Consider the following 13139-nt stretch of genomic DNA (forward strand, 5'->3'; position numbering starts at 1 on the left):
TTTTCTCATTCCTGAGTAATTTTTTAGTAAAAACTTTATAGTTTATACATGATCTACTTTCGGAGAGTTCGTAAGAATAACGAATTCAGGAAAAGGCAGTTTCATTATTTTTCGAACACATTAAAAGCTGTACACTGCAGACAGTATTTCTGTTGCTGAAATTATAGGTTTTGGAGAGTGGGAAATTCAATTTTAGAAAAAAAAAGTCGTATCCAGCAACATTTTAGTTTATTCTTTTATTATCACTTTTAGTAATTAAATTGATTTAATATATTTTTAAGTTTTTTTTAATAATAAATATTACTTTGTATTTTTATTTTTTATTTAAACTAATTTAATATATTTAATAATCATAACTTTAATCTTTTGAATAAATCATTTGCATTTTTTGATCATAAAGATCCCAACTTCATATATAATAAAAACAATATTTCTTATAAGAGTATAGTTTAGAATGATATTGTATTTTACAAAAAATATTTATTTCTTATATTTTACTATATATTTCAAGATCAAAATCAACTTTTAAAAGATCTAACAAATTTTTTAGTTTGTATTGAAGAAGAAATATAAATATAGAAATTCCATGTTTTTAAATCATAGAACTTTTAATATAAACATTTACAATATAAAGAAATCTAGAAGGAAAAAAACACATTATTGTAGATTTTTAATGGATTTATAGTATTAATGTTGAGTAAGATGGAAATGTTTTTACAAATGTAATTATGATGCCATTTTTATAGGTATGTTCCAAATGCAAATCTCAATTCCCAATCTCTTACAAATATAAGAGTAGGAGACATGTCTTATAACGAGACATGTCTCTATGATTAATCATTATGAGTTTACACACACACACACACACACACACACACACCATTATATTGACTATAGCTATAATCTTAACTAGGGAGGATTTGTTATAAAGCATATGAGATATATCATCTTAATGTGATATTCCTTAAACCAAACTAGCGCTTTCACAGAGTTGGTGCAAGTGTATAGCTGATAGGCGAACATATGTAGCTTGTCAAATTATAAGCTCTTATTATTTATTGTTTGATTTTTAATCTCCCCCTTCTCTTCTCTTTTGCTTCTTATTTATTTCCCTCCCACTTCTTTCTCTTTTGGCCTCCCTTAATGACTATCCCAAACTTTGATATTTCATGTCATAATAACACTTATCCCTTCGCCTCCATCTTGTTTTTTATTAAGAAAAGTAGAAATCAATGGGTGTTGACCCAAAGTACAATAAAAAATCTAGACACTAATAATATAACAATATGAGTGCCTAGTAATGAAATTAGATCTCCCCATGTCAAAGATAAAGTGCCACAAGCGACTGACCAACCAACCATGGTCAACACTTTCAATGAAAGACTTGGGACAAGCCCCAATAATAGGTGCAAACTTATACCAAAAATAAAAACCAAGGACTAGAGTCTGCCCTTTAAAACTACTAGCATTCATTCAATCATAGGAAAAAGAAAAAAGAAAATAGGAAATTACCATAACAACAAGGGAGCAAACTCAGGCCATCCACGCTTGTCAGAACTCTAAGAAAAGATATAGGACCAAACAAGACTATACCTCCAACCTTGGAAAACATGTTACATATCTTCCAACCATGGGTCTAGGTAAGGCTTAACCTCTAGCCTTGGAAAATGTAATCAAAAGTCTTCCAGCCCACTATAATCTTTCATAGTACCATAATACCTATGAGAGGAGAAGGGAGGAAGAAGACAAAACCTAAGAGATAAAAGTTTCTCCCTCTTCTTCCACTAACGAAACTACTAACAGTGACATAAGTACATAAAATCTCAATAAGAATCTCCTCTACATCTCAGTGCCCAAATATGATCTCCATCTCAATAGGAGATTGATCCACCTCCATAGGATTGTGAATATAGAAGTAAATAGGAAGATCCAATCCATTCTCGAAGGAAGTAACACACCTCTTGACATCAAAGTGTTTAGTTGTGGAGTCATCCCTTCACCACATGAAGTATACTATCCAAACATGTTCTTTCCAACCATATCCCTAACAATAAGAAAGAAATACTCATAAAAAACAAAAGGAGAGTACTCATTGAACCCATTCACCACCACTTTTCCCCACCAACTAGCTACCTCCATAAGAATTGCCCCACCTCAATAGAAAGAAGGAAAGTGAAAGAACATGACAAAGGACACCTGCACCACATAGGCATTAGAAGCCCTGAAATGACATTCTCAACTAGATTCCACCACCAAATAGAGGAATCCATCACCTCAGAGCACAAGGAACCAAAGGACACCCCAAAGAAGCAAGCGTCAAGAGGCAAAAAAATCCCAAAATGATGAAAAAAAGTGCACTCCATAATAGTGCCCAGCCAAGGGGGCCCACTAACATGAAAACCCATGAAAGTGAAGACCCATTTGTGTTAGGATTAAACCACAAATAGAAATAAAAATTACATGCAAATATAAACAATATTAGAAAATAATAGATCACACAGAAAAGAACACAAGACACCAAAATTTAACATGGTTCACTCAATCCCTAGGCTACGTCCACCAAATAGCAAGTCCAATATTATTACGATCCATTGATTACAACCTGATTACAATCCATAATCCCTTATAGCTCAATACCACTGTAAGAACCAAATTTTGCATCACAACAATGAAACAATCCCTAACCCTAAGCCCTTTTATACAAGTATTTTTACCACTTTAGGGTTATAATTAATAATTACATGTCGGCCCAAAATCCTGATAAAATAGGGTTCCAAAGAATTTTTGAAGTATGTATAGTACTTTCCTGATCAGTCACCACAAACTAACAATCTCGCACTTGGGGACTGATCAGACTCCACACTAGACAACAATCATGCACTTGGAGATTGATCCTATAGCAATATGCAACCACATGGGGCTCCCATTGGATCAAACCACCCTAGACTTTGCTGTTCTTTTAATCCTGTTTAATCTAGAAGACCAACCAAAGCTTAAGAGGAGTTCAGCTTCTCCCTTGTCACTACCTTTGTAAACATATCCACTGGATTGTCATTTGTATGTATCTTGTCTAGCTTTAACTGTTCATTATCCAAAACTGACCAAATGAAATGGTACCACAACGAATGCTTTTTGTCTTTGAATGTAGAGAAAAATTCTTCACAAGATGAATGTCACTCTGGCTATCTATAAAAAAATAATTATCCCTCTAAGGGTGTCCCAATTCTTCCAAGAAGAACTGAAGCCATATCATCTCCTTCGCTACCTCTATAGCAGCAACATACTTTTCCTCTGTAGTGGATAAAGTATTAACCTTCTATAACCTAGAAACCCAGCTCACGGATGCTCCACCAACAACAAAGACATTAGTTGTAGTACTCTGCCTGGTATCAATATCCCTTGCCAAATCTAAGTCAACATAGCCCTGCAAATCAGTAGTAGAGTCCCCAAGGTGTAAACACTTATTGAATGTTCCTCTCAAATATTTGAGAATCCATTTGACTGCATTCTAATGCTCAATTCTTGGATGACTCATATACCTGCTAATGACTCCCATTGCATGCGCAATATCTAGCCTTGTACATACCATATCATACATCAAGCTTCCTATAGTTGAAGCATAGGGTACCTTTGACATCTTATCCTCCTCTTCTTGTGTCTTGGGACACATCTCCTTAGTCAACTTTAAATGACCAGGCAAAGGTGTGCTAACAACTTTAGCATTCTCCATAGAGAAATGTTGCAACACCTTCTCAACATAATCAGCCTGAGATAGCGTCAATTTCTTGTTCTTCCTATCTCTACAAATTTACATACCAAGAATTTTTTTTGCTGCCCCAAAATCCTTCATAGAAAATGCAAATGCTAACTGGCATTTTAGCCCCTTAATCTGATCCATGTTAGACCTAGTTACAAGCATATCACCAACATATAAACATAAAATAATGTAGCTATCATCATCCTTCCTCTTAAAGTAAACACAATGATCTGAATGACACCTACTATATCCATGATCATGCATAAAACTATCAAATTTTAGATACTATTGCTAAAGTGTTTTCTTTAAGCCATATAAACTTTTTTTTCAATTTGCATACTAAGTTCTCCTTACCTTTGACCTCAAATCCCTATGGCTAAGCCATATATCTCTTCATCCATGTCACCATGAAGGAAGGTTGTTTTAACATCAAGCTACTCTAAATGCAAATCTTCAGTAGCCATAATACTTAAAAGAGTATGGATAGAAGTCATCTTAACAATAGGAGAAAATATCTTATCAAAATCAATGCCCTTTTTCTATGCAAATCCTTTTATAACTAACCTAGCTTTAAATCTTTTCTTACCCCCATCCTCTTCTTTTAACTTGTAAACCCACTTATTCTATAAAGCCTTTTTACCTACAAGCAACTTACACAAATCCCATGTCTTGTTTTTCAGCAAAGAGTCCATTTCATCTTTCATTGCAAACTCCCACTGAAGCTTTGTATCCACCTACATAGCTTCATTATAACATTCAGGTTGACCAACATCTGTTGGTAAAATAGAATACAAAGAGGGGGAAAATCTTTCTGGAGGTCTAATTTGTCTTGTTGACCATCTAACATTGACGCAGGCAAGAAGATGAATAACTAGGGCCAAAGGCTCACCCAACTATCCAAACCACCATGCAAGAGTTAACACAACAGAAGAAAACAAAAGTGGATAGCAACTAAAGGAGGAGAAGAGGAAAATACTTCTATTGATTCATCAAAATATCTTCATACATGCCCAGCTGTGAGGCCTTCTAGGTTACGACCAATTACAATACATTCACATTCAAAGATCCAAAAGCAAATTCACACTTTGAGTTCTGCTCCCTCCAAAACTTTCCTTCTTCCAAAAACTTACTTAGCTCTAAGCCTAAACTCTCTATTTATACTTGCCAAAATGGCTTATAGAGCATTCTAGAACATTACATAAGAGGAAGGCCGACCCAACAACGGTCTAAACTCATCCTAAGAAAAGATCTTAAATTAAATGTCGCAAATGAAATAATTCCCACAAGTCGGCTTGCAGAAATCACCTCCAAATACTGGCACTCAGCATACACTGGGTAACTTGGCACCTGAAGGAATGCTATAGTAACTTGGCACCTAAAGAGTGCTACAGTAACTTGGCACCTGAAGAGTGTGACAGGAACTTAGCACCTAAAGAGTGCTACAGTAACTTGGCACCTGAAGAGTGCGACAGGAACTCGACACTTGAAGGGTGCAATAGGAGCTCGGCATTTGAAGAGTGCGATAGGAACTCAGCGCCTAAACAGTGCGACAGGTGCTCAACACCAACTGCAAAATGAACAAAAATGAGCAGCATACAAGGCAACCCAGGATGCTCTTGCATCAGACAACCAGGGTTGGAATAAATGATTCTCCTAAATCATTGAGATGTCCCAACCTGAGCTAAATCCAACTCAAATTGAGAGATCCATGAAGCATCTTCAATAGGTCTGTTCTTCCACTTCACCAAATATTCATAATACTCTTTTCCTCTTGTACTCTTTCCAACTCTTTGATCCAATATCTATTCAACTTCCTCAATCTGTTTCTTAGGATAATCATCTGGTATAACAACTTCATCCTCTGACTCATGATACTTATACAAATCAGCAATGTTAAATATAGGAGATATATCCATGTCATCGAGTAACTCAACTTCATAAGCATTACCATTGTCAAACTTCTTCAGGATCTTACAAGGTCCAAAATTCTTCATCTTCAACTTGCTATATGTTCCAACTGGGAATCTTCCTTTCTTTAGATGAACCATCACCTCATCACCAACCTAAAAATCATGGTGTCTTCTAGACTGATCAGCATTCTCCTTATACTTCTGATTACTTTGTTCCAACCTCAACTTCACTTCTTTATGCAAGGACTCCATAAAGTCAGAAAATTCTTCTCCTGTAGCGCTTTTCTTTTCTTCACCAAAAACATCTCTCAAATCTGACATACCTCTAGGATGCATTCCAGTAATAATCTCAAAAGGTGTCTTCCCAATACTCCTATTCACAGAATTATTATTAGCAAATTCAGCTTGTGCCAATACCATCTCCCAATTGCTCGGTTTATTCCCAACTAAACATCTCAGCAAATTACCCAAGCTTCTATTCACAACCTCTATCTGTCCATCTATTTGTGGACGGAATGTAGAACTAAACTTCAATTCAGTACCCATCTTCTTCCACAAAGTCTTCCAAAAATAACCAACAAACTTACTATCTCTATCTGAAATAATGCTTCTTGGTAATCCATGCAACCTCATAATCTCTTTAAAGAAAAGTTTAGCAACATGCTCAGCATTTGATGTCTTCTTACATGGTATAAAATGAGCCATCTTAGAAAATCTATCCACTACAAAAAATATGGAATCATACCCCTTTACCATTTTAGGCAATCCAAGAACAAAATCCATACTGATATCAGTCCAAGGTTTCTCAGGAACAGTAATAGGTGTATACAAACCAGTATTTTGACTCACTCCCTTTGCAACTTGACAAACTCCACAGCTCTTTACAAATTTTTGAACATCCTTATACATTTGTGGCCAATAATATTTCTCTTTTAGCAAATTCAATGTTTTATCAATTCCAAAATGTCCAACTAATCCACCACTATGCTTTTCCTTAATCAAATTCAACCTCATAGGACTTCTAGGAATACACAACTGAATGCATTTGAACAAAATACCTTCTTGAATGAAATACTCATCATACTTACTTATGTGATCTATCAGATTTGGTGCTCTACACTCTCTCCATGCCTCAGAAAAATCAGGATCAACATCATATAACTCTTTCATCTCATCAAAACCAAGAACTTCAACCTTCATTTCAGTCAACAAAGAACGTCTTCTACTCAATGCATCAGCAACTTTGTTAGTAACTCCACTCTTATGCTTGATCACAAATGTAAAACTCTGCAAATACTCAACCCACTTCATATGTCTTTGATTCAATTTATGTTGACTTCCCAAGTATTGTAAAGCTTTATGATCAATATACAACACAAACTCCTTAGGCATCAAATAATGTCTCCATTTCTTCAATGCTTGAACAATAGCACAAAACTCTTGATCATACACAGAATATTTCCTTTTAGCATCATTCAACTTTTCACTAAAGAAAGCAACAAGTTTACCTTCTTGACTTAACATAGCTCCTATTGCATTACCACTTGCATCATATTCAACTTGAAATACTTTGTTGAAATCAGGTAAAGCCAATACAGGTAATTCAGCAACCTTTTGTTTCAAAGTCTCAAAACTCTTATTAGCTCCGTGTGTCCACTTGAATTCTTTTTTATCTCACCACATTGTTTCAGTCATAGCATTGCAAACAGCACTGAAATTTTTTATAAACTTTCTATAAAAACTAGCTAAACCATAAAATTATCTTAGCTCACTCACATTCTCAGGTGTAGGCCATTCCAAAATTGCTTTAACCTTTTTACGATCCATCTTCAAACCATTAGCTGAAATCACAAATCCTAGATACACAATCTCCTCTTGCATAAAAGAACACTTTTTCAGATTGATCAACAACTTTTCCTCTTTCAACCTCTGCAATACTTGCCTAATATGCTCAAGATGTTCTTCCTTAGTCTTACTGAATATCAGAATATCATCCAAATAAACAATCACAAACTTACCCAAGAATCTTTTTAGGACTTCATTCATCAACCTTATGAAAGTACTAGGTGCATTAGTCAGACCAAAAGGCATAACCAACCATTCATACAAACCATCTTTTGTCTTGAAAGTAGTTTTCCATTCATCACCTTCTCTGATTCTGATCTGATGATAGCCACTCTTCAAATCAATCTTGGTAAAATACTTTGCTCCACTCAAACAATTCATTATGTCATCCATTCTTGGCATAGGAAACCTATATTTCACTGTTATCTTGTTAATGGCTCTGGAATCAGTACACATTCTCCATTCTCAATTCTTTTTAGGTGCTAATATAGTAGGTACAGCACATGGACTCAAGCTTTCTCTGATCAAACCTTTCTGCAATAGTTCATGCACTTGTCTGTTAAGTTCTTCATTCTCTGCAGGTGTCAATCTATATGATGCTTTGTTTGGCAAACTAGCTCCAGGGATCAGGTCCATACAATGACTTATACTTCTTAGTGGAGGTAAACCATTAGGAATATCTTCAGCAATAATGCCTTTATACTCATTCAACAACTCTGCAATTTCTCCTGGCACTTGGTTAATACTACCATTTGTCACTTGGTCACCACTGACTGGCACTCGGTTAACATTGTTTTCTAGCACTCGGTCTCCATTGAAAAAACTTGATTTTCTTGGAATTATAGCAAAACAAACTTGATTCTTTTTCACCTCTTTTTCAAATTGTTTCCCATTAACCATGCAAATTTTTATAGCAGTATAATTAACCTCATTTGGAACTTCAATAAAAGGCAACAATGTTTGTTTCTTCCCATTTACCCAAAGAGTATATTAATTCAATCTTCCATCATGTACAACATATCTATCATATTGCCAAGGTCTAGCCAACAAAATATGACAACAATCCATGGGCATAATATCACACAAAACTTAATCAACATAATGTCCAATTTTGAATTTCACAAGGCATTGCTCACTTACCAATATCTTATGCTCATCCTTGATCCATGAAACATGATAAGGTTTGGGATGTTTCAGCCTCTGTAATTGCAACTTTGTAACCAGCTCTTCTGATGCAATATTTTTAGAACTTCCACAGTCAATGATCACTTTACAACATTTTCTAGCCATCTTACATCTTGTCTTGAAAAGACTTCTCCTTAGAATAGGTTCCTCATCAGTTCCCTTATTGCATAAAGTTCTTCTCACCATCAAATTTTCTCCAACCTTAGGTCCACTTGGTGAACCCTCATCATCTTCTTGAATCACAACATTTCTATTATTCTGCCCACCTTCAAAAGATCTACATTCAAATGATCTATGCCCTTCTTTTCCACATCTAAAATAATTACTATGAAATCCACCTCTAGGATAAGAATTACCTCTTCCTCGGTAAGAATTAGTGCCTCCTCGATAAGAATTACCACTTTTTCATTCAGTCTTGCCTTTGTCATCATTCCTCCATTCAGATATGCCTTTATCCTGCATAGAACTTTCAGATCTACCACTTTCTCCATAAGATCTACCTCTGCCTCTCTAGAATCTACCGCCTCTACCTCTCTGTCTTTGTTCATGCTTCTTTGTCAAGATCTCCTCAGCTTTCAAGGCATATTGATATGCTTCTTCTACACTTTCCAGCTTCACAAAACTTATTTCATCTTGTATTCCAGATCTCAATCCATTAATGTACCTTGCAATTTTGTCAACATCATCATCCACATGTCCAGATCTGATGTCCAGTCTCTAGAATTCCTCAGTATACTCTTTCACGGTCATGTCTTTTTGTTTCAAATTTTGCATCTTTCTCAACAAGCTAACTTGGTAATCAGCAGGAAGGAATTTGTTCTTTACCTTGTTCACCATCTTTGGCCAAGTTCTGATCTTCTCCTTTCCTCTCCTTTGTCTATCAGTTTGCAAGTGTTCCCACCATAATGATGCATGACCTTTCAATCTAGTGACTACAATCTTCACCTTTCTATTATCAGGAGTGTTTTCATACTCAAACAACTTCTCCATATTAGAGATCCAATCCAACATAGCATTGGTATCCAATTTTCCATCACAAGGAACAACTTCTATAGTAGGCTTTGAATTTTCTCTAGAAAATACTCTCAACAATCTTGCTTCATCTTGGTCTTCTTCAGTTTCTGGATTATGGTTTGGTGCTACTGCTTCATCATCACTTACATCATCAAGATGTGCTCCTCTCCTCTAGGCTGTCTCCACAGCATCTAATTTGGCTGCAATTTGTCTCAACTGATCCAATATAGCATTATCAACATTATTTCCTCTACCATGAACCATATTTACAAATTAGGTTCCTACAAGATCATAACCCTCTGCAAGTTATAGGTCAAATCTGCAGATTTTCCACCCTACAACCAAATCCAAATCAGGTTTCTACACGATCCAATCTCCACAAGGACGAACCTCAGGCTCTGATACCAACTGATGCAGGCAAGAAGATGAATAACTAGGGCCAAAGACTCACCCAGCTATCCAAACCACCTTGCAAGAGTAAACACAACGAAAGAAAACACAAGTGGATAGCAACCAAAGGAGGAGAAGAGGGAAAATACTTCTATTGATTCATCAAAATATCGTCATACATGCCCAGCTATGAGGCATTATGGGTTACGGCCAATTACAATACATTCACATTCAAAGATCCAACAGCAAATTTGCACTTTCAATTCTGCTCCCTCCAAAACTTTCCTTCTTCCAAAAACTTACTTAGCTCTAAGCCTAAACTCTCTATTTATACTTGCCAACATGGCTTACAGAGCATTCTAGAACATTACATAAGAGGAAGGCCAACCCAACAATGGTCTAGACTCATCCCAAGAAAAGATCTTAAATTAAATGTCACAAATGAAATAATTCTCGCAAGTCGGCTCGCAAAAATCATGTCCAAATACTGGCACTCGACATACACTGGGTAACTCGGCACCTAAAGGAATGCTACAGTAACTCGACACCTGAAGAGTGCTATAGTAACTCGGCACATGAAGAGTGCAATAGGAACTCAGCACTTGAAGAGTGCTACAGTAACTCGGCACCTGAAGTGTGCGACAGGAACTCGGCACTTGAAGGGTGCGACAAGAACTCGGCACCTGAAGGGTGCGACAGGAGCTCGACACCTGAAGAGTGCGCTAGGAACTCAGCACCTGAAGAGTGCGATAGGAGCTCGGCACCAACTGCAAAATGAACAAAAATGAGCAGGATAACAAGGCAACCCAGGATGCTCCTACATCAAACATTCACTGGTGTGTGTGGTATTTATTGTTGTGGTTGTTGCACATCATGAGGAATGGCAATAACATCACCTTTTAGAATATCATCCAACACTACATAATCATCTTCTTTCTTCTCATGTTGCTACAACAAATCTTTGTACAACACTTTCTCATTGAATATGACATCCCCACTTCTTACAATTTTATGATTTTCAAAATCCCAAAGCCTATAATCAAATTCATTAATGTCATATCCAAGAAATACACTTTTCTTTGACCCAACTTCCAGCTTGGTTCTATTTTCAGAATCTATATAAGAAATTTCTTTACAACCAAAGGTTTTGAGAAAAGAATAACTCACCTTCTTACTAGTCCATGCTTCCTCTAGAATACCACAACCCAAAGGAGGAGAGGGACCTCTATTAATCAAATATATAGTAGTATTGACAACCTCTGCCCACATGTGTAAGGGCAACCCAACATGAAACCTCATGCTCCTTGCACACTCTATTATAGTCATGTTCATGCATTTAGCCACTCCATTTTCCCATGGAGTCCTTGAATAAGTTTTTTGTCTATGAATACCATTAGTGGAGAAATAATCTTCAAATCCATGACTGCAATACTCACCACCATTATCAGATCTGAGACATTTTAATTTTTTACCAGTCTTGTTTTAAACCAAGCATTTGCATTTCTTGAAAGTTTGAAATACATCATATTTCTAAGGAAATGAATCCATTCTTTTCTAGTTGCATCATCAATAAAGGTAACATAATAATGAGAGCCACCAAAGGAAGATACTTGAGCCAGTCCTCATACATCGGTATGCACAAGCTTTAATTTCTCCTCTTTATTTTTCTTCCCATTCTTCACAAAACTCACTTTCTTTTATTTTCCATACACACAACTTTCACTGAAATCCATATTAACACATTTTTGACCTGGTAAAAATTTCTTTGAATAAAATACTTTCATACCTTTCTCACTCATATGCCCAAGTCTATTGTTCCATAGCCCTGTATCAAAATTTATAGCAGTTATTTGTTCTTCCTGCTCAACTCTAGCAACTATTCCTAAACATTCATTTTTCTCTGAAACAATTAAAGTAGAAGGAACAATATGACCTATACAAGGATATAAGGTGCCTACTTTCACACCTTTTGCTACTACAAGGGAACCTTTTGAAACCTTCCAATTTTTATCATTAAAAGTAACTACATAACCTTCATCACTGAGTTGCCCTATTGAAATTAAATTCCTACTCAGCCTTGGAACATGTCTTACCTCATGTAGTAGCCAATGATCCCCATTCTGCAACTTAATCTTAACTTTTCCCTTTCCAACAATCTGATAAGGTTCATTATCCCCCAAATAAACAAGTCCAAAATCCCCTTAGACATAATCAATGAAATAACCTCTATGAGGTATAGCATGAAATAAAGCACTAGAATCTAAAACCCATGAATCATCAACAATTTCTAAAGACAGAACAAAGCATCCTCTTCGGATTTGTTACTTACCACATTTTCCTCCTTGTCTCCATCTGGTTTATCTCCTTCATTTTTCTTTCAAGTCCAATAATCTTTCTTTTTATGCCCTGGTTTCCCATAGTACTAGCAGTTGTTAGGTCCTCTTGATCAAGACCTCCCCTTTGACTTTCCTCTTGATTTCCCATGATTTCTAGAATTACTTCCTCTCTCAATCATTCTGCCTTGACTTTGTGCATTCAAAGCACTTCCTAATGTAGATACACCTAAGGTTTTCCTACGAGTTTCCTCACTCAAAATAATATTGATCACATCATCATATTTTAGGGTACTAGATCCAAAAACAAAATTACTCACAGCCATTACTAAGCCATTCCAACTTTCAGGAAAAGAACACAAAATCAAGAGAGGCCTAATTTCTTCATCAAAATTGATACCCATAGAAGATAACTAACTAGTAATAGTATTAAACTCATTTGAATGATCTGCAATAGATCCACCTTCTATCATTTTCATATTAAATAAATGCTTCATGAGAAATACCTTGTTTGAAGCAGAAGGCTTTACATACAGTTTTGCTAGGCTTTGCATCAACTCTTCTATTGTCTTTAATTTTGTAATATTAAATGCCACTGATGGTGCCAGGCATAATCAAATGCTCCCAAGTGCCTTTCTGTCCAATAAGATCCCAGTTGTCATTTGACATAGATCCCTAATTCTTGGTTTTGCCTTCCAATGGCTT

This window comes from Cupressus sempervirens, chromosome 10 (genome assembly GCF_028749045.1).
Source record: "Cupressus sempervirens isolate cs-2001-9-10 chromosome 10, ASM2874904v1, whole genome shotgun sequence".
NCBI lineage: Eukaryota > Viridiplantae > Streptophyta > Pinopsida > Cupressales > Cupressaceae > Cupressus > Cupressus sempervirens.